Source organism: Psammomys obesus, unplaced genomic scaffold (assembly GCF_907164565.1).
Source record: "Psammomys obesus unplaced genomic scaffold, mPsaObe1.curated_primary_1811, whole genome shotgun sequence".
NCBI classification, from domain to species: Eukaryota; Metazoa; Chordata; class Mammalia; order Rodentia; family Muridae; genus Psammomys; species Psammomys obesus.
Genome location: NW_026587216.1, coordinates 21,532,517 through 21,555,298, shown reverse-complemented (window position 1 = coordinate 21,555,298; position 22,782 = coordinate 21,532,517). Strand labels below are relative to the sequence as shown.

General features: G+C 36.1%; 1 protein-coding gene across 5 annotated transcripts in view; it reads left to right on the top strand.

Moving 5' to 3' along the window:
- Zfhx4 (zinc finger homeobox 4) overlaps positions 1 to 22,782 on the top strand; it is a 194,477-nt gene that overhangs the window by 67,132 nt on the left and 104,563 nt on the right. The window lies entirely within an intron of this gene.

Here is a 22,782-nt window from a genome sequence, read left to right as displayed (position 1 = left end):
GATGAAATGAGTTCTCAGAAGGCCCAAGGGGCTATGCATTGCACTAAATCATGTTTTCAAATGTTGTAATATTTGTTCATTTAATGCATAACCTGTTACATTGAAAAGACAAGTACACGAGGAGGTGAGGGAACGGACGGGCTCATTTTAGACTTGTGTTTCACTGTGAGGATGCCTTCTGCAAATGCATGTTAATCACAGAATCAAAATAAACACACTTAATTGAACAGTATTCAGATCAATAAAATCATTGACTGAGTACCACTGGTGCTCACTTGAGGTAAACAAGTGATTTAATAGTCTCCACTTCCTCCAGGCCTCTTTGGTGTGGCCATCAATAGCATACTCTTAAATCGGAACTGGCAGTGACCAAAAGGCCCTCATCAAGCAACCCAGCTTGACCTCCCGAGGTGCATTACTGCCTGATGTCTTGTAAGCCACTTTGTATTTCCTTTCTGCTGTTCATCTTAGAATCGTTTTTATGGAAATACAAGCTCTTTGGCAATACACACACACACACACACACACACACACCCCTTTTAGTAAAAAGGTTGCTTACTTAAGTTCATGAGTAAAACACACCATTTTCATGTATTTGCTGTATTATAATTTAAGCTTTTATCTTTTATGCTCACTGCTTGAATTTTTAATGAGGAAATATAGAAAGATGTGGATATTTAGAATAGAGACAAAGTTGAAAGTATGTGATAATGTGTAATGTGATAAAGTTTAATAATGACACTGTCACAGATTTCAGTCTTTCTTGAATCATGTAGACAGAGCCATATTTGGATTTCCTAATGAAACTCTGAACCTCTCACAGGGAACCTAAGAACCTGTGTAACCATCTTGCATCCATGATACACTTGTGATCATGCTATAGACTGTATGCTAAAAACATGCTGAATAGATGTGAGACGAGCCACAACTCTGTTTTGAAACTGGTTGTCAATATTGTTGATCTTTTGCAGGCACTTGGCTGCCACCTGTGATCACAATTTTAATTTAAGCATATTAGGACACATGAAACTCAGTAGTGGGCAAATGAATTAGCCTAGAGTCCCCTAAGGAAAATTTCAAAGATCCCATCTGTGGTCCAGAAGAAGGAATCTGTGTATGGCAAAGTGAAATCTGAGAAAGGAACTCAAACTTAAGCTCATTTTACCTGCTTAGCTAAGACTTGGTACTTAATAGAGCAGAGATGGTGAGTTTTGTTGGTTTTGTTTTTATCTGATGTAGTTAGTAATGTCCACATTGTCAACAAAACTGTATACAAATACTTTTAAGAATGATCAGAAACCCAGGCCACAGAGGAGGACAACTCGGTCAGACCTAATGAGACCTGATAGCCTAGAGTCAGATGGAAGGGGAGGAGGACCTCCCTTTTCAGAGGACTTGGGAAGGGGCATGGGAGAAGAAGAGGGAAGAAGGGTAAGGAGTAGAAGGGGAAGAGGGAGGGGCTACAGCTGGGATACAAAGTGAATAAATTGTAATTAATAAAAATAAATAAATTTTAAAAAAAGAATGATCAGAAACCTCAAGATAGGTAAATCTAGAGATTTTAATTTCAGTGTTTCCAAAAGGTTAGGACTATGATGTGTTGTTGTTCGTTTTTTATTCTCTGAAATTCTACTGTGATTTTCTTGATGAAAAACTCAGCTACTTAAAAAAAAAAAAGGTAAACTATCTACAGTGAAACCTTTCATTGCTTAAGGATCATACATTGAACATCTATGCTCTTCCTTTTAGTTTTCTGACCATAACTTGGCCATTATAAATCCAATGCTTATGACAGTCCGTGGGATTTAGGTCTGGTTTTTTGTTATGCCTTTGTTTACTGTTAGTGAGACGTAAACCCTACGCATAGAGTCTGCATCCCTAAAGATGTGTATACTCCCTGAGGCTAAATAAGAATCCCTCTATCTCGTAATTATTACTAAATTCTTTGTGAGATATAAATGCTCTCATTTCACTTACTTGTTTCTGAACGTAGGCCTAAAAATATAGTTTGGGGAAATGGTTTCCTTTTGATGCCCAATCTGGTTTAGGACTGATGTTTTCTACATTTAGTGACACTTGATGTGAACTTTCAGTCTTTTTTTTCCAATCTGAAATGTACTTCTGTCTCCTAGGAAATAACTGTTCATCGTTGATGTGCAGTCTAAAAATTAGCTCTTCTGGGGCATCAAATTCACTGTTCTGCCCTTGAGCATTGAACATTGATCAGCATACTGGGGACCTGCATCTCGATTTTCAATGACAGGAGCAAATGGATGTTTGTTGAAAAGATTTGTTTTGTTCTTAGCACATTATTATTCCCCAAATTTCCAAATATGTGTGAAATCACGTAATTCTTATTCGTGTGGGTCTAGTTTTCTTTTCTCTTTTTCTTCTCTTTTTCTATTTGAGGTGATTGACCTAAAACAATTGACTCATGCTGAAGAGCATATGTATCGCAGGGCAGGTCTGTGCTATGTAGTTATTTGGCTTTCCCCCATAAGGCCCTAAGATAAAACTGAGATATACAAATGTGTTCACCTGTTTTATCACCTTTACCTGGTTTTGTAAAATGTATGTGGGTATACATTTTCATCTTAACTTTTAAGCATAAAGAGAGTGATTTCTTTATGCATACTAAGATATAACTAAAATTTTTGCCAAATATATCTTTAATACATGTGGAAAAGTTACAACTTTGATAAAGGGGATGGTATAGGAACTAGGGAAAATTTTGTAGACTGAAAGAACTTTTATTGAAATAATTCCAAAGGTTAATATCGTGATCATAAAATTGTTAATTATTCTCACTGTGTGTATGTACTTTTAATAATAAAAAAATGCTGGCAAAACAAACTGACGTAGTCTGCAAGGGAAGTTTGTACATCCATTGTTGGCGGGAACCTCTGAAATAAATTGGGAATAGCATTGGAAATGGCCAGCACCACATTTGTTTCTATAGTCTTGACAGTGGCTTACGGTTGTGTGTCCTTGTACAATTCAGTGTTCAGGAAACATTTCCATCTGACTACAATTCAAAGTATGTTGCTGTTGGGCATAAATTCCCTTTAAAAAAGTAAATCTAAACAAAAACAAACAAACAAAAAATTCTGTTTTATGATAGAAAATTCTAAGTAGATGGCTAAATCAGGATTCTCCAATAAGCATTGTTTTCAAAACTTCTTTTTTGGAAGTGCATTTTTTAAATTTTTAATTATTTTCAATTAAAAATATGGAGAAATATATCCTGAGATATTTTGGATAGTTATTCTATTTTGGAAAGGAAAAATTTTGTCTCAAATATTTAAGATTAATACTGCTTTAAACATTATTTTCTTAGGAATTTAGAAAAATAATTTTCTAGTCATATATGAACAAATAAAAATTCTTTACATATAAAAATACAGTTTGAAAGAAAAACTAATATTAAGAAAATACACTGAAGGACTCTGGTGAATTTTTTTGTCACAGTCCTTTCGCCTGTGCTGGGCCATCAGCATAGGAGTCATCTTAATGAGAGGCAAACACCTGAGCACAGAACCCTGATAGTTAAACCAAACTGGGCTATTGGTATGCAGTGTTAGTTTTACTTGATTATGGCTCGTTTAAGCACAAAACCTTACCCTATTACATTTTCTTTTCTACAAGGTGTTTAAACCCAACAAACAAGAAAAACCTCTTCCGTGTGCTGTTCGTTTGTCTCTCTAATGGGAAATGTTTTACTCTAAGGGTGTCAATGGGCATTAACAAAGTCAGGGTAAGTTCTTATGTGAAGTTGGCATGGTTTTGTAAAGTTTTTATTTTTCTTGCAATACACTCCATCCCCCCCACCTCCAAAACAAAAAAAAACAAAACAAAAAAAAATGTAACTAAACTGATGATGACTTCTGAAACCAAGACTAACAAAATTTTCAGCATCTGGAAAATTCCTTTCTACCATTTAGTTCTCAAGAGATATCTGTATGAAGATTGCATAACTCTAAAGGCCACAGGGAAAAACAAGGCCTGTTTTATTAAACCTAAAGTTTTTGGTTAGGACCATGCTTCAGGTAATGAGAATATACTCCTTTTGGTTTCCATCATGCATCTCTGTCCTGTTCTTTGTATTTAGTGTTTAACACAGTAGTGAATGCTGAAAAACTGAAGAATAAAATGTCTGTCTTCTGTCTACAACTTCACTTCATAATAAATTATCATATTTAGTTAAGGCACTATAATTGGTTCATGTAAATATTTGTCTGTACACTTCTCAGGTCAAAAGTCTAAAGACAAAATTGACATGATATTCTTCAGTTGCTTCATGAATCAACACCTCCAGTTCACCCTTCTTTCTGTTAGAACATGTACCCTTTTGTGTTCTAAACCTACTGTTTATCTTTTTGTTGTTGTTTCTACCTAATGACCAGACTTTGGAAACTTGCATTTAGCATCATTCCTTAACTATATCATTTATTTTTTTTTTCATTTTCATTATTCCAGAGTACTATAAAGACTTCTACTCCAGGATTACCATGTCCTTTTTATGCCTGCCTATTTTATATAATGATATCATTCTAAAGAACTTAATCCTTTGCATTATTTATTCAAATACCTATGCATAATCATACCGGTGGTTCTCCATTTTAACTTACATAGGAGTTAACTTACATGATTTGAAACTATTAATTTTTAATGTTACATCTAGATCAGCATTTAAGTTGTCAAATGGCTGTCATTTTCTTTTAGAATCCGGATTTAAAAAAAAATCTTAGCAAAACAAACTGAAATTAGTGCTGAACGAAAACTTTATAGCAACTGCTTCATTCAAGAATATAACCTAGAACCCCTGCTTGGACGTAGCCCATGGCAGCTCAATATCCAAGTGGGTTCCCTAGTAAGGGGAACAGGGACTGTCTCTGGCATGAACTCAGTGGCTAGCTCTTTGACCTCCCCCCTCCTGTGGGAGGAACATCCTAGCTAGGACACAGAGGAGGACATTGTAGCCAGTCCTGATGAGACCTGATAAGCTTGGGTCAGATGGAAGAGGAGGAGGACCTCCCCTATCAGTTGACTTAGCAAGGGGCAGGGAGGAGATGAGGGAGGGAGGGTAGGATTGGGAAGGAATGAGGGAGCAGGCTACAGCTGGGATAAAAAGTAAATAAACTGTATTTAAAAAAAAAAGAATCCAACTTTTTGTTTTATTTATTTATTTATTTATTTTTTTTTAAGAAAAACTGCCAGTTGCAGACTATCGTATTTCATGCCTTCTCCAGGCTGGTAGGCCACCCCTGTGCAATATTTTTTTTTTTTTGGTTACATATGAATTTCTTAACTTTAAGGTGGCCTTTTCATTGAGTACTCGTTCACAGACTGTTGTTCCACCTTTGTGAGAATAAAGTGCATTATACAGGCGTATGTATAGTCAACTCTTTTTCGAACTGTAGATGAAAATATTTTTTTTTCAAGTAAGACCAAGTACTTGTCCAAGATCAAAATATCTTGTCTCCTTAGAAGTGTGAAGTCTACCAATGCACATGAGCTTCTTTTCTTGGCAAAAAAATCTCAGAACTATAGGTAACATTCAGTGACCAGAACATTCTGAATTGCCTGTTATTTATTTACAAGAAACAGGGTGGAAAGTCAGGGTTCCATTTGACCTGAGAAGAACTTCTGAACCAGTTATTTTGTGCCCTAACATCCTTGAACTAAAAACAAAGAGAAACAGATTTCAAATTTTTACTATGCCTGTTATGTAGATAAATGAAATGAATAAAATATATTATACTATAAAATTATTTTCCATTTTTACTCAAATACATGTAGGTTATCTTATTATAGGTGTTTTGGGGATAGAATTGGATTTATTGAGCTGAGTTAATTGCTAATTCAGTACAAATAAAATAATGTAAGATTTTTCCAGTGTTTTCAGATGTTTTGATAGATGGTTAATTATATTGCAAGAGGTTTATTGCATTGTAAGACTGTGCAGGCTCTTTGCACAGAGTCAGCGGCAAATGTACTTCTAAGCTATGTCATTTATCTGGAAGCATATTAATTCTACCTCATATTTTTCTCACCAAACCGATAATGTGCCATTAATTCAGATAGAAAAAAAAAAAAAAAACCTTCTGTGTTTTGTCCTTTATTTAAAATTCTGTAAGAGCAGACACCACATTCCTTCTCTGTTAGTCTGCTCTGTGCTCCAAAGGGCTAACCTGTTAGTGATTAGCTACGATCAGGGTCTGGGAAGCTTGTGGTTCTCTGAAAGCCTTCCCAGGGGATATCTTCCATCCAAGGAGAGTTTCTGCATTCATGTCTAGAATGGATGCTCTAAAATCACATGGACTTCATATAAGAACTTACCCTGGCTTTGAGAATGCCCGCTGACACTGTTAGAGTAAAACATTTCCCATCAAAGGAACTTGGTCTGAGTAGTGTTGAGATTCTGGATTCAGTTATCTTCAACTTCAAGAGACGAAAGTGTCTGACATAGCCCCTCCTAATCTGAGTGAAAGAATGCACACCTTATCCCCAGGATAGCCTTGTAAAGAGGTATGATGACTGGCTTTGTAAATGCAGGGAAAAGGGTGCTCCCTCCTGCCTCTCAGCCAATCCCTTGAATTCTATCCCTTGAATTTCCTTTTTGTTATTTGTTAGCTCTTTTGTTTGTTTGTTTTGTTATTTATTATCTTAATATTTGAAATATGCTGTACATTCTGGAAAATATTTTTGCTGTGCTTTCCTATTGCCTAGAGTTCTCAGTAAATTTTTGCCAAATATGGAGATGAACATGTGAAATGCAGCCATGGTGGTGATGGGGCTCAACTCCAGACTCAATCTACACAACATCCTTTTCCCTTTGGACACATCCGAACATTTTTAAGCATTCTTTGAAAACAACAATAAACACACAACAAAATAACGATTCATCCTTCAAAGGAACTGTATACGGTCTCTTTTTATAATTAGTCATTTCTTATTTTGTTGGCAAAAAAAAAACCTTTCAGAGGTTTCTGGAAAACCGAAACCTAGTTTCTTTAATGTGGTTTGAGGGCTATGGGTTTGTTATTCTCTGCTCACTATCCAGGTAAACCTTTTTGTCTACATTTTACTTGTCTGTATCCTCCTGAGTGAGGTAACCCAGACCTAGAAAGACAAGTGCAGTATATGCTCACTTATAAGCAGATATGAGCCATATAATGCATAATAACTATACTAAAATCCATAGACATAAAGAACCTAAGTAACAAAGAGGACCCTAGAGAGGATGAGTAATTCACATTTTTTTCTTTTTTTAATTAAATTTGTATTTTTATATTAATTACAGTCCAATGATAGGGGAGGTCCTCCTCCCCTTCCATCTGACCCTAGCTTATCAGGTCTCATCAGAACTGGCTGTTTATTATCCTCTGTGGCCTGGCAAGGTTACTCCTCCATCATGAGGAGGCCGTCAAAGAGCCAGCCACTGAGTTCATGTCAGAGACAGTCAGTCCCTGTTCCTCTTACTAGGGTGCCCATTTGGAGTCTGAGCTGTAATGGGCTACATCTGAGCAGGGGTTCAAGGTTACCTCCATGCATGGTGCTGGTTGGAGTATCAGTCTCAGAAAAGAGCCCTGTTATTGGTTCTGTTGCTATCCTTGTAAGAAGCTGAGCTAGAAGGAGGACCCTGGGTAAGATGATCAATCTTCACTGAGAAAGGCAGTCGAGACAGATATTGGAAGAGGGAGAAAACAGGAAACAGAATAGGAGCCTACCACAGATGGCCTCTGAAAGACTCTACCCAGCATTGTATCAAAGCAGATACTGAGACTCATAAACAAACTTTGAACAGAGTGCAGGGAATCTTAATTCACATTTAGATGGGCAAATAGAATAGACACCGGAAGCAGTTGAAGAGCGGGAACAGGATGGGAGCCTAACACAGATACCCACTGAAGGACTCCATCCACCAACTAGGGGATTTTAGCAGAGGCTGAGACTCACAACAAACTTTGGGCAAAGCATGGGCAGTCTTAAGGAAGAGTGGGGGGATAGAAGGAACCAGAGAGGCAGGAGCTCCACAAGAAAGCCAACAGAGCCAACAAATCTGAGCTAAGGGGGGGAGGGGGACCTGCAGAGACTGATGTACGAACCAGGGACCTGCATCGACAGGCCCTAGACACCCCCCCCCCCCCCCGCCTTCTCAGATGTAGCCAATAGGCAGCTCAGTCTCCATGTGGGTTTCCTAGAAAGAGGAGCAGGGACTTGATAGGTTGGGGTCAGTTAATAGGGGAGGAGGGCTCTTCCTTTCTCAGGACTAGAGAAGGTGGATATGGGGTTGGGGGGAAAAAGGGAGAAAGGATAGAACAGGGATGAGAAGAGGGAGAGGGCTATGATCACGATGTAAAGTGAATAAATTAAAAAAATAAATTTAAATTAAAAAAGGAAAAAATAAAATATAAAGCAAAACTGAAATTATTAGATTTAAATACCAGCAAAGAATACAGTCAAATTGTAAACAACTCCTACTTTCTCTTGAGCTTACAGATAGACATTCATAATTAATATAATTAGTACAGCCATTCAGAGCCCCTTTGGGCATGGCGTTCTTGGCAGTTCATCAGAAGCAGAAGGTGTGGACAAATTAACATTTATTTGCTATCCCTATGTCATTCTCTGGTGGAAGTCTTTTGTAACATTTAGCTTTTTTTTTTTCTGACTGTAAGTAAGAAAAGTAAGTAACTAAATAAGTAAGTACTGTTTTTTGTTTTTTACAAAAGGTGACACAAAACAGTAATTTGTTGGAACTCAGTGCATTCTGTTTCAATATGCCATCACTCTCTGCATGCTCTATTCTTTTTAAAAAAAATTTATTCTTAATTTATTGTTAAATTTATTACAATTAATTCACTTTGATTTCCAGCTGTATAGCCCCCTCCCTCATCCCCTCCCAATCCTGTCCTCCCTTGCTTTTCTCCTCCCATGCTCCTACCCTAGTCGATTGCTTTATTCTTACTAGGACTATGATTTAGAGAAGGCACTCAGTTCGCTTTGTGACTCTCAGACACTCTTTCTGCTACTGTGGTGACTATCATAGCTAATTTGTGAAGCCTACTTGGGCCAGTGTTGACACTAGAATGCTAAATTGGCACTAGCTCTGAGCATGTTCAGGGATTTTCTCCATACTTAGAATAGTGTGTATGTGTGTCTGTGAGGGTGTTGTGTGTGTTGTTGTTGTTGTTGTTGTTAAAGTTGTAGCTCTCCAAAAAAGGGTTCTGAACCTCAGGGGTAGCCTCCCTGAAGTCCTGTGAAAGATATTGGAATCCAGTTTGAAAACTGGATGATGACTAAAATTTGGACAATGATGTTCATAATAATCAATAATTGTCATGAAGACAAAGAAAGAAGATTGATGGTTGCTTCAGAAATAGTTCATTATACACATATCGTAGCTCTAAATTTTGTTAATTTCAACATAGCAATAAAGTGAGTGAAATTTTGTATGCTTATATAATTTTTTTGAGAACACATGACTGCAAATGGTCTTTGTGGTGATGTCAATTCTAACTGGTTGCAGCACATTTTCTGTTTCTTTGGGGGTCTTGGTGTTGTCTCTGTCATCAGTGCTATTTATTTTGTCCTAGTATGCTTTTTTATGTGAAATTAATTGGCTTATAAACTGTTTATTAGGACTTTGGAATCATAAAAACATGGTTTTGATTCTTGACTCTGCCCATTGTATTGTGAAAAATTATTTTAGTCTTTCCAAGACTGTTTTTACAAGTTGGTTTTTTTGTGATTAAAATGAGAATTAAAACATATTAAGTGTAAGATGTAATCCTCAGATAAGAAGTGTAAATAATGAACATATTTGTTTGCTACAGCCTTTGCTATACTTTTTCATTGTTTCACTTTTATTAGTTTTATTTTTATGAAGCAACTAGTAAGTGCATGTATTTGTCAGACATCCCTGTGATGTTTTCATACAATTAAATATTTTGCAATAGTCTATTCAGGGTAAATTTGTCGAACTCAGACATTTGTTAGAGCTTAGTGTGGAGAACATTCAACATTGTTTCATTGTTGGTTTTGGAGGACTTAGGGGAACACTTAGAATGTAGCCCATGACCTCGCTAATGCTGAGCACACCTTATCCCTCTGAACCATGCATATGAACTACTTTTCTTCTAGTTCTTAGAGATGTACAGTGCACAGTCATTTTCCTTAGCCAACCCACTGTGCAGCAGCTGACTCTAGATTGTTTTTTTTTTTTTTTTCTGAAAAATTCCGAGGAAGAGAATCAGTTATGCATATGTCTTAACACATGCTATACATTTTTGGCCAGGTGAATTAATTTGTTTATGTATTATATTAGCAACCCTCAAGGACATCCCTACCCTGTCATTCATTTATTCTAGTAATAAATGACTGTGATTATTAGTTTTAGTTTTTTGTTCCTAATTAACAGAGAGATCAAGCATTTTTCCTAGTGATAGTATAAATCTTGGATAAACATTCGTATTCCCAATATATGATACAAAATAAATAACCTCATGTATTAAAAATTAAACCTAGTATTTGGTGATTTATGTTCTATAGTTGTCTGAAAGACTGAAAATTCTTTTATGTAACATGAGATTCCTGAAATCACTGGATGCGAATTTGTCAAATGATGACCTTATTTTGAAATCATCTATCCTTTTGTGTTATTAGTTGCACTTGTCTTTTGAGCCTTATTGTTGAACCTTGACAATTATGAACAGTGTCAGTTGTTGCCTGACAGACTGACTGTATCCCAGACAGTCCAGTCAGATCAGCCCTGTTATACTGATCTCCTATGGTAAGCTAGTATTGTGGACAAGTTCATTCTCCTCCCTCTGTTATGGTTACTGTACACTCGTTGACTGGTGATATCACCAGCAACTCTTTTCATTGGAGTTCCATGCTGTTTTTGATATTAAGAGAATCTATGAGAAGATGTACCCAGATCAATTTGTTTCAATGAAATCTTCAGTGAAAACTTAATATTTTGGTGAGAATTCATTGAGGTGCAATTATTTTTAGTGTTCACTGAGGTCATTATCTCCTGAAGGACATTGTTGAATCATTTATGTCTTGGCTTAATACACAGTATAATTATCACTTCGGTTCTTTTTTAAGATTTAAAAATATTATTTATGGGTGTGTGTGGGGGTGTATGTTATGTATGTGCATATGCCAAGTGTTTGTCAGTGCCCACAAAGGCCAGAAGGGAGGGTCGGATCTCCTAAGGCCTGAGCTACAGTCAGTTGTGATGCAGCCAACTTAGGGACTGGAAATGGAAATATGGGTCCTTTGGAAGAATGGCAAGCATGATTAACTGCTGAGCCATCTCTCCCAAACTTCTCGAGACAATGTCTCATATACCTCAAGCTGGCCTTGTACTTCTATTTAGGGAAGCTGTACTTGAACTTCTGACTTTTGATCACCCTGCCTCCACCTCCTGTGTGATAGAATTACAGGAATATGCTACAGTGTCTGCTACCATGCCCCATCTTATATTGTGCTGCAGATGAAGCGGGGCTTCTTGTACTCTAGACAAGCGCACTACTGAGTTACATCCCCAGCGCACTTCCTTTCTTTATTTCAACCATCGCTTGTTCGTTCCACATTGTATTATCTGTTTATTGTGACCTCTTACTGTTGAATAATTTCACTCCTGAAATGTATAGCATTGCATGTTGTCACCTGTGTTCAACCCATATTTTCTTTACTGGTTTCCATGACTGTTTTCAGGAATAAGGAATAGGAAGGATGGATGGAATGGGATGGGAAGAATAGAGTTCCCCGCACATCCATTGTGGATACACGTTTGCTTATTTATGTGAGCTACAAAACATCTTTTTTAAATTTGAGTTCATGTACAAACTCTTTTCAATTTTGCAAATGGTTAAGTTGACAAATTCAAACTATTTCCCTGATATTATCACTACTAGGCTCCTAAGAAACATATCAATATTTGAGTACACGTTGTGCTATTTTTCCCTATTATTTATAAGATAGAAAAAGTTCAGAGTCCAATTCACTATGCAGCTACTGGTGCTTGCATACTTATGAACTTGTTTTTCTTTTTTAACTTCACAAATGTGTTTTCTTGTATCTGTTTTAAAGAAAAGTCACAGAAAACTGCTGAAATTTCTAAAAGGTTATTACGTCTGCCTATACCCCAAAATTAATATCATACTTTTCTTTGCATTTACTTAATTGACCCCAGCATGGATTATTTTTCCAATAATGGTGAGAAATTTACCACCATTTATCCATGTTTATTCAATATACATAATGACCAACTCTTAATTCAGAAATTTGAATGGCCTTCAGGCAGGAATTTCCAGGCAGTAATCTATTCATCCTGAAAACCTTATAACATGATTCTAGACACAAGTAACCAGGCTGAGCACCCACAGTACAGCATATATACAACTCAGCTCTCGACATTTCCATGGCCTGTAGTAGAAGTCAGACAAGAAACAGTTAATGGCATGAGAAGTGTTAGGGACATATGACTGCTATGGGAGGTAATGCCAGTGTCAGAGAAGAAAGTCAGGAACTGTACAGGGGGAAAGAATGGAGGCACTGGTTCATTTACTGAGAGTGGTTGCACCCAAACAGGGAAGTCTACAAAGATGGCTTCTCCATGACAGATCATACCTTTTCAGAAAAGGCTTTATTAGAATTGTCATTGGTAGCTAGGAAACTTCTGACAAGCATTGAGGGTTGAAAAGCTCTTTGGATATTCAAGTTTGGTCCCCAGTAAGTCCTACAATACATTCTGCTTTTCTACACCCCAACTTCTCCTCATGATTGGTGGATAAGGAAGGAACTTCATGGCAGTAAATGCTTTGCTGCTACTCATACAACTTTCTTGATCCAAGTTTACTAACCTCTTGATTCAAAGGGAAGATACCATATCTGGAATTCCTGCTAAAATGGACAGGCCATGAGGATCCCAGGAGAGTAGGTATGTTAAAGGCAAGAGGTAGAGGTAGAACATTAAGAATATGTCCTGAAAATGAAGAGATTCTTAGTGTAGCAAAAGACTTCTCCACGTAAGACAGCCCTGAGCCAATGAGTAACTGTAGATCAAAGACTTTTCTACCTGTAGTCAGAGAATTTATGTCATCTTGGATTCTGATCTCACAGTGTTGATTTTTCTTTTGCTTTTATCATAGTCAATAGATATAGTTTTTCTTGAAATAGATTTCATTAATGTAAAACAATATATATTGTACTGCTGTTTGGAGTCAGAATGTGTTGCAAGTGCTAAGGATGCAAAGGCAAGAACAGAGTTGTTCCATTCATGGAGTTCTTGGGGGGGGGAATGGCAGGAAAATAGTAAGTTACAGCATGACACTGTAATTGGAGAAACAGGCAATACATCATTTGTGGGCAGGGCATGAAGCATAAGAAAGTTGTCTGAACTTTGTGGGCACTTCAGTGCCACGACTCTCAAGAAATACTCTTACAAATTGTATGAAAAGATATTAGGGAAGAGATTATTTTCAGAGAGAGAAACATGAGCAAAATGTAAACAAGATTTCTAATTCTTTTTTAAAATTCTCCATTTCAAGTGGAGAAAAGTTTGTTTTCCTGGTCTATGATTGGCTTTTTCAGGTAGATGTCATTGTTAGGTCTATCTTGGTAATAACTGGTGACTTTGGCAGGGTCTCCGATGAGATCTGTGGCACCCTTTTTGGTTTCTGATGCTCAATGATGACTTTCCCCAATCTTCTTTCAAGCTTTAATTGAAAATACAATTAAGCACACATTTTTTTTAATTTTATTTTTTTCTTATCAGTTACATTTTATTAACTCTGTATCCCAGCCATGTCCCGCTCCCTCATTCCCTCCCAATCTCACCCTCCCTCCCTCATCTCCACCATGCCCCTTTCCAAGTCCACTGGTAGGGGGGGACCTCCTCCCCATTCATCTGATCCTGTTTTATCAGGTATCTTCAGGACTGGCTGCGAAGCCCTCCTCTGTGGTTAGGCACACATTTTAAAAATACATTAAAACATTAATTTTTCAATTGATTAAAGATGATATGTGACTCAATATTTTTATAAAATAAAATTAATGTTTTAAGAACAACTTTTAGAAGGAATTTTTTTCCCTTATTAATTACACATAATTCACTTTGTATCCCCCCTGTGGTTCTCTCCCTCCTCCTGTCCCAATCCCTCCCTTCTTCCACCCTCTGCATGCATGCCCCTCCCCAAGTCCACTGATAGGGGAGGACTTATTTTCCTTCCTTCTGATCCTAGTCAATTAGGTCTCATCAGGAGTGGCTGCATTGTTTTCTTCTGTGGCCTGGTAATGCTGCTTCCCCCTCAGGGGGAGGTAATTAAAGAGCAGGCCAATCAGTTCATGTCAGAGACAGTCCCTGTTCCTATTACAATGAAACCCACTTGCATACTGAACCGCCATGGGCTACATCTGTGTAGGGGTCTTAGGTTATCTCCATGCATAGTCCTTGGTTGGAGTATCAGTCTCAGGAAAGACCCCTGTGTTCAGATTTTTTGGTTCTGTTGCTCTCCTTGTGGAGTTCCTGTCCTAAGGTATTTTTTTTTTAATCTAGATAGTTACATTGACAAAAATAGCTGCCCATTTGGTAAAACTCTCTATTCAAACTTTAAACTATAACCTGGAATGAGTTTATTTATCATTTATCCACTCGATGTGTCATTGTTATAGTTTTAAGCTAAATTGTTGTATAGGAGAGAAAAGTTAAAATAGGAAACATATGGTGTTGTAATAAAAGTGAAAAGGTTAAAAAGTATTCTCCTATAAAAAATTCTCCTGTTTGATATTTAATTTAATCTACTATTGGTCTTTATCACTATTTCCCTTTACCTAAGTAGTCTGTTTAGTAAGTGAAACTTCTAGCTGGTGAGATGGGCTTGAACCTCAGCTTTTCACTTTTTCCTTATCAGTGTGATCTATGCTATCATGCTAGTGAGGTCTTGGTGATGAACCATTAAACAGAATGATCTGCCCCCCAGGCCAGGGAGTTGGTTGATTGCCAAACAGTAGTCAAGTACAATTAACTATCAAATATGTGAGTCTTCCATTACTCTAAGAGATGGGACTGCAGCCATCTGAAAAAGCAGAGAAGGTGATTGATCATCTGCCTAGGTTTTGGTTTGTAATATATTTGAATAGTTCAATTTTATTACAACATTTTTGACATTTTACTCTTGTAGTCATATTGAATTGTGATTAATTAATTTTGGTTATTTCCAAGATGAAAATACAAAAGATCAATGATTTCTAAAAGAATAAATACTTATTTCATTTTATATACCTCAAAATTTTTGGTAGAATGAAATAAAATATAAGAAAATAATGAAAAAAAAGAAACTAATCAAAATTCTTCATGAGTTTGAAAGTGCCACATCACATCAAAATGATGTCAATGATCATTCTTTTGGATGTGTGTTAAGAATGTGTGTCAAGTTATCTTAATGACAGATCATAATTTGACTGTTTCTCCCAAGTTTTTTTTTCCCTTTATGTACGTGTTTGAGTGTGCCTAGGTGTGTGTGTGTGTGTGTGTGTGTGTGTGTGTGTGTGTTTGTGTGTGTGTGTCTGGTACATGCACACATGCAGAGTTCAGAGGTTAACATCGGGTGTCTTTCTCAATTGCTCTACCCTCTATGTTGCGGCAAAAATCTCTCACTTGAACTCAGACCTCACAAATTCATGTAGTCTAGTTTCCTCTCAGGGTTTCCTCCAACTTCCAAGAGCTGAGAAGATAGATAGGCTGCCTGTCCCAACTAGTGTTCTCATGGATGCTGTATCTGACCTCTAGTCCTTACGTTTATTTGACAAGCAATTTACCCACTAAGCCACCACTGGTCACTAGCCCTATTTTTTTCTTAGATTTTTAAGGATGAACGTAAAGTCATGTAAACCTACCTGAAAACCCGGGGATCAACACCTAAGCATCTGAACACTGAAGAGGTGTAACACACAAGATGTGACTTTTTGAGAGGATATAAACTAATTTCTTTAATAATACTCCTTTATTTTTGACTTTCTACTGTGTGCTAAGAACAGGTTTGTCCCTAGGAACACAAGGTCAAACAGACATATTCCTCCTCAGCTTCATGAGGTTCATAGTTTGAGCATAGATATAAACATATCAGAGCTCCAAGATCCTGATACATGTTGTGGCACTGGAAAGTTAGGTGTTATGGAGCTCTGTTTCCTATTGTGAGCAGCTGGTGGGTATTTAGAATCATAAAATAGTAAAGGGAGTTAAAGTCAGAGGCCTGGATTAATTTTGTAGGTTTTAACCAGATAAAGTATTCAGCCAAAGGTACTTTGTAAATCTATGGAGAAATTGCTGAAGGTCACAGTGATATGCAATTACTAATGATATTTATTATTGGGGGTCAGATCTACCAGACAACTTCAGTGTGACAATTATACATGAAGAAAACAGTCTTCTGTCCTAATTATAACGACTCTGTACAGCAATTATGATAAGTGATTAAACCTCTTTGTCTTATAGGAAAGTTTTGTTTATAAATAAAGGATCTTTTAACTATAATATTAGTATATATTAAAATTCCCAGTTATCAGGTACACCTAGGAAAGTTGATACTTTCATTTGTTCTGTAGTTTGTTACTAGTTAACTACCATTTTAAATATTATAACACCAATAAGAAATTTCCTTGTTAAATGAGAGTTGCCTGTCAGTACCCTTACAAACAGGTTTATGCATGTTAAATTCGGCATAAGTGGTCATAACTTTAGTTTTTCAAAGTGAAATGAACACTTATTAATTCATCATATGTTCTTTTTCTTTCACTTCTCCTTTATATAGGATTGGGTCAGTCTATAAACATGTTTAAATTTTGTGTGTAGATAGCTATTGTTCTAATACATATAATTCAGTCTTGTATGTGAGACATATAATTGCTATTTTTGAAATAGGATTTTTGCTTTAAAATATGAGCAAAATAAGTACAATTCAAGCTGGAATCTTTTTTGCTTCTCTGATCTTGGGATGTTTCAACAGATTAGGTTTCTTGGTTTTCAAAAGAAATGAAGCTCAGAAGCAAAAGCCTTTGTTTTGACTATTATCTGTCCTGATGCGCAAGGCTAGGTAGGAAGGGGGTCAGGTTACAGGAACTCCTTTGGGAGTATTTGAGTGTGGCTGTCCTGTTGGGGCTGTTTAGCAGGAGTATCCTTGGACTGGACACTCTAAAAATTGAAGGGTCATTTGGAGAAAAATTACTTACAAATAAAACCAAGCGTCTCAGAATGCTTTCTTGGAATGGGTCTATTCTTCTGGAAGACAGCCAGCAGTTCAATAAAAACACATTGAGATGTTTTAAAGAGAGTATTTTGTTTAATAGATACCATCATGAATGAGTAACACACCATCCCCACTGGTGCTGCAAAGAAAGTATGACTAATTTCTGATCCAGTACACCCAATTATGTTTGTAGGATTTATAGATATAGCCTCTTGGAGATTATAGGAAGTATGAAGTCAGAAGAGAAAAACCTTTACTTATAATACACTAATTATTGCTCCATTAGACAAAAGAACTTTGGTAACAAAACAAATACTAAAGAATAAAGTTGAGATCATTGGGAATATATGTAAGAGTCCAGAAAGTGAGCATTAAAAAAGAAATTAATATCTTCTTCCAGAACTTTCACGGAAGCTTTTGAAAGTCAAATGAGAGAATATGTAAATAATATTTTGTAAGTTGTAAGTAACATGCCTTTCAAAGATATATATTTAAGTTAGAATATATTAATAGGAGTTTATAATGTAGATTGTAAGAATTTAAAATATCTGTAAAAATCAGATGTGTATGCTTTTTCTCAATGTGCTACAACCAAAGATTGTTTGAATTAAGAAATTTATTCACATTTATACAAATATATGTAAAACCAAACATATTTGGTACTTTTAACTACAAAATATATATCATATAAATTTGTATATATACATACAACTTCAATTTCCACTTATAATCTCTAGTATTATTCTTATGACATCTTTTCCAAGAGCACTGAGAATCTTTCTTTACAATTTCAGTGTCTAGTTATGTATTATTCGGTATCTAAATCATATTTTGCACAGTGTACTGATTCTTTCCAATAGATGTACTTTTAATCTTTCTCATTCTGCAGTAAAATTAAGGTAATTGCCATTTAACAGATAGTCTAGCTAATAATGAACATAAGGAGGTTACATGAGGAAAAAGAGCTATTATCTTTTTCCTGGAAATATTATCTCACTGGGATTGACATTCACATCTTGGTGCTTTCTCAGTGTTCCCCTTTCAATCTCCTGTCATCTACATTAAACCTCATTATTCTCGTTATTTTCATTCTCTCACATTCCAGGGTTTGAGAAACTTCTTATCAGTACTTCTTTCTCCTCTGTCCCTTTCCATTATCAAAGCCCTAGCTTTTCTATCTTTAATGAAGCGGCCTTATTGCTACTTCTAGCTGTTTCTATTCTGTTGTTATATGGGAAATTTTCAGCTCATCATGTAGAATCTCAACTACAGCTATTGGTTGGTTGATCCCACCTACTTTTCATCAATAAGAACCATGGATTAAAAATTTGTGTGCTTAGAATCTAAAAGGTGGAGGAAAAAAAAAGACAAAAAAGAAAGAGAGAAAATAGATGACAACGTATCCGACCAAAGCAACCGTGGAAAGAAGGACTTACTGAGGCTCATAGTTAGGAGGCAAGGTCCATCACGTTAGGGAAGAGGTAGCAGTGAGATGCATCTAGCTCCAGGCTGTGTGAACATGAGGTAACTGGTCACCATGATTTTCCTGGTGCTTTGCTGTCTTTCTGTTCTCTTTGTCATTGGTCGTGGCCCCTTCTTGAATGGTGCCTCTCACATTCATGAGCTTCTTCCTATCTCTACTCAGTTAAACCTTTCTTGAAAAACCTTCACAGACATATTCACAGGTAGTCTCCCAGCTGAATCTAAATCCTCTCAGGTTGACAATGAAGGTTATCCATCATATAAGATAATGTATTTAGCATGTTTCCAAAGGAAAACACGGGGAATGACTGTTAAAGATTAAAAAATAAATCATATTTTTATAGTTCTAAGAATTACTTACTATAAATATTTATATGACCTGCCTAAGATGTATGTTCCACTACACTTGATTATCTTAATTATTACACATGCTGTAGTATCTGGTATAGAAGTGGCCATAGGGAAATACACCATTTAGTAGATGGATCCTAGTAACTTTCTCATGCTTAAAATACAGCAGCTAAAAATTATAATATTTATAGGTTCATAATTTTTGTCATTCATTTATCTTATCGTTGGACTTGGTTTCAAAATCATCAACAAAATGGAGAGAAGAGCAGGGCCTGTAGAATGCCACAGGGGATCTTTTCTCCAATTAGTAAAATCCCATATATACACAGCCCAAAATCAATATTTTAAAAAGGTTATGCATCTTTCCATTTCTTATTATAGAAAGGATAAATTTGGTTTAAACTTTAGACAATTTCTCAGGAGAAACTCTCAGTGCATGTCAGATTTGCTTGAAGCAATAACTAAGGAAACTCATCGTGTTTTTATGAATTTGATAGATGGCTTCCTTGTTTGTGATAGTTCTACTATAGTACCACAGACTAACTGGATACAGTAAGTTAGGGAGGGCTATTTCTCATCAGTTTTTACAGTGGTTTATGCAAATGAAAGAAATCTGTAAAACCTCCATTCTTGTGATTTTCTTTAAAAAAAAATCTTGGTAAAATTAAGCAGTAACCTAACTAGAATTATAGATGTAAGAGAAATGCACTCTGAGTTTTATTTTATTACTAATTTATATTCAAGTTTGGGGAGAGCAATTGTTTCATCTGGACCTACCTTCTATCCATTTTCACTGAAGTTGGGTTTATGCAAATTAACACCTTTCCCTGATTATCCATTAGTTTTGAATTGGCACTTCTTTGTACCTAATATTCGTGTTGGCTAGCGTTGGGCTTATATCCTTGTCTGGCAGCCTTTTCTGCCATGTTGTCAGTTAAGCCATGCTGCCCCATTGTTCCAGGTTCCTGAGAATCCTCACAATAGGTTCCAGACTGAGGTCAGTGAACTGCTCTGTTAACACCATTTGGAGCTCAAAGGTGCAAATACAGCCTGATGAGACATTATTTCTTAAAAGGTGAGGAATAATGACCCGTCTCAGAGGCCATTTTTCAATCTCATAAAAGTTTAAAGTCAAGGAAGCTCAGCATAGAACGTCATGAGCTGTCATAAAACACTATTCTGAATACAGCTGGTTAGAATAGCCCAGGCACTTGGTAACTTAGAAGAAAAGTTAATAGTAATTCTACCTCATTTAGTTATGTTTAAGGTCCTTGAGAGTTGTGCTTAATAGACAATAAAAATTATATATCTTATACACGATAATACATCCTTTGTACAGTTCTTTGAGAAAGTCAATTAAGAAATCATTTTTATGTGTACTCCCTAAGCCCCATATGGAGCTTTAATTATACCAAATTTTAGATGCATTTAAAGTCCTAAATAGATTATTTGTTTTATTTAAATTATTTAAATAAATTATTTATTTTATTTTGTGTAATAGATATTTTAATTCATTTAAATTAAAATATCACTATATTATACACACAGATTAACATATTGTCTTTGTTAGGGTTTTATTGCTGTGAAGAGAGACCATGACCACTTCAACTCTTATAAAGAAAAACATTTAACTGGGGCTGGCTTACAGTTCAGAAAAAAAAAAATGGCTTCAGTTCCTGAGACCTCAAAACTTAGACCCAGAAACATTCCTTCTCCAGCCAGATCACACCTACTCCAACAAAGCCACATCCCTGTAATCTCACTCCCTATGAGCCTATGGGGCCATTTTCATTCGATAACTTAGTCATTGAATAAGATATAGTTATCTTCTGTATTACCTAGCCATAGGATATAACTCTGGCAGAAATCAGCTACCCGTGGCAGAGGACTAAATCTGAGGGGCAGTTGGAAAAGTGATATGCTGATGTGAGTGTTCCTATGTTAGGAATTATAGTCATTGAGTTAAAAGTGTAAGAATTGTCACAAACTGGGGATGGACAGATTGGTCCTTGTCTGCTACATCCTTATGCATTATACTGTCAGGTTGTATATCTGGTATGTTATTTAACATGCAAAGCAAAACAACCTCATGAGTTACTATAGAGACTTGAAAGCAGCAATTATGTCAAAAGTATTGTACATAAATAGGAAGGAAAGAAGAACATGGTTAAAGATGTAACAATATTACCACAAAATTTTTAGGAATCATGTTGAACAATGTTAAAGAGAAGAGGTTGGATGATGATAATTTTAAGTCAATACATGTCAACAGTTTTCCATGGGTAATTGGGCTTTTTCCAAGAAATGGTTTTTAATTTCTTAATGACTGGCTGTAGCAGATATTTTACTGCCTTTTGCCTAATTTTAGCATGATTTGCCAGTGGGTTGTTTCTGAGACCCTAATCAAATGAACAAGTCTGTGAGTCCATTGTATGGCTTAGCAATTATTCAAAACTTAACACAACTTTGAAATGATCTCTTTCATGACATGTGGCTATTGCTTCATTTATTATGTCACATGGAACTGAAATACATGTGTGACATTTCTTCGAAGACGTACCCAGTTTCTGTTATTGCTTAAAAAGTCAAAGCATAATCATAGACATCTGCTATAGTATTGAATGTCTATGGTATTGACTTTCAAAAGCATATACAGGTAAAGTAATAACAAATGTACTAATATTTTCTATGTATAGTGGGGGCCTGGCAAACAATACAGAGAAAAACACTGTAAGAGTAATTTATTTATAGTGATTTATTAGAATAATCTGTAAAGATTATTAAAAGTTCTTTTGAAATGACAGTACAGCTTTGTGGCTTTTCATGAACTGAAAGGAATAATTCGCTGTCTCAAAATAATCAAACTTAGTCTTTCTCAGGACACCCTTCAGCATCATTGTCACAGCTTTGAATCAGCTACAATTTAGCAGAACACAACTTACTATGATAACCAGTTTCATTCTGTATCTCTCATAAGGGTGTGTGTGCACACCAACATGGCAATTGTGACATGGGAGTAGGGGTCCAAATGTGTAAGCTTGATCTGAGCTTTGTCACATGGTGGAAGACAGCAACATCCTAATTTCAGTTTTTGGGTTTTCTCTCCCAGTCAAGTGAAAACTTCGTGAAGTGATGTAAGGTACCTCAGCACCCACAGTTGTCATGACTTTCACCTCTTTGTTCATTCTTTGTGACTTTTATACAATACTGTGTTACTGTTTCCCAACTGTAACAGATAACTTAAGTAATTTATTTTTCCTTGATTTTGCCTTGATAAGTGGGACAAAAACACAATGTAGGTCTTACTGCCTGGGAGAATTCTCTTCCACTCATGTTTTTTTGGTTTGTTTTATTGTTGTTGTTGTTGTTGTTGTTACCCTGGCAAAACTGCGATGATCCTGAGTAAAAATCTTAAGATAAAGTCTTAGAGATGTTCCACAAATGTATTGAAAGGAAGAATATGAACAAAATCATTGAGTGTGTATACACAAGTTTTCTCTCACTCACTCTTTTCAAAAGTCTCCAAAGAGGTAGGTAGCATCATGGTATTTTACAAAGTCTTCAGAGACTTAACAAACTTTTGAAAAACAAATAGCTGGTGAGTAGTGGAGTAAAGATCAAACTCTTCGAACTTTTTCTCCTGCCAAAAAACAAACAAACGAACAAACAAACAAACAAACAAACAAAA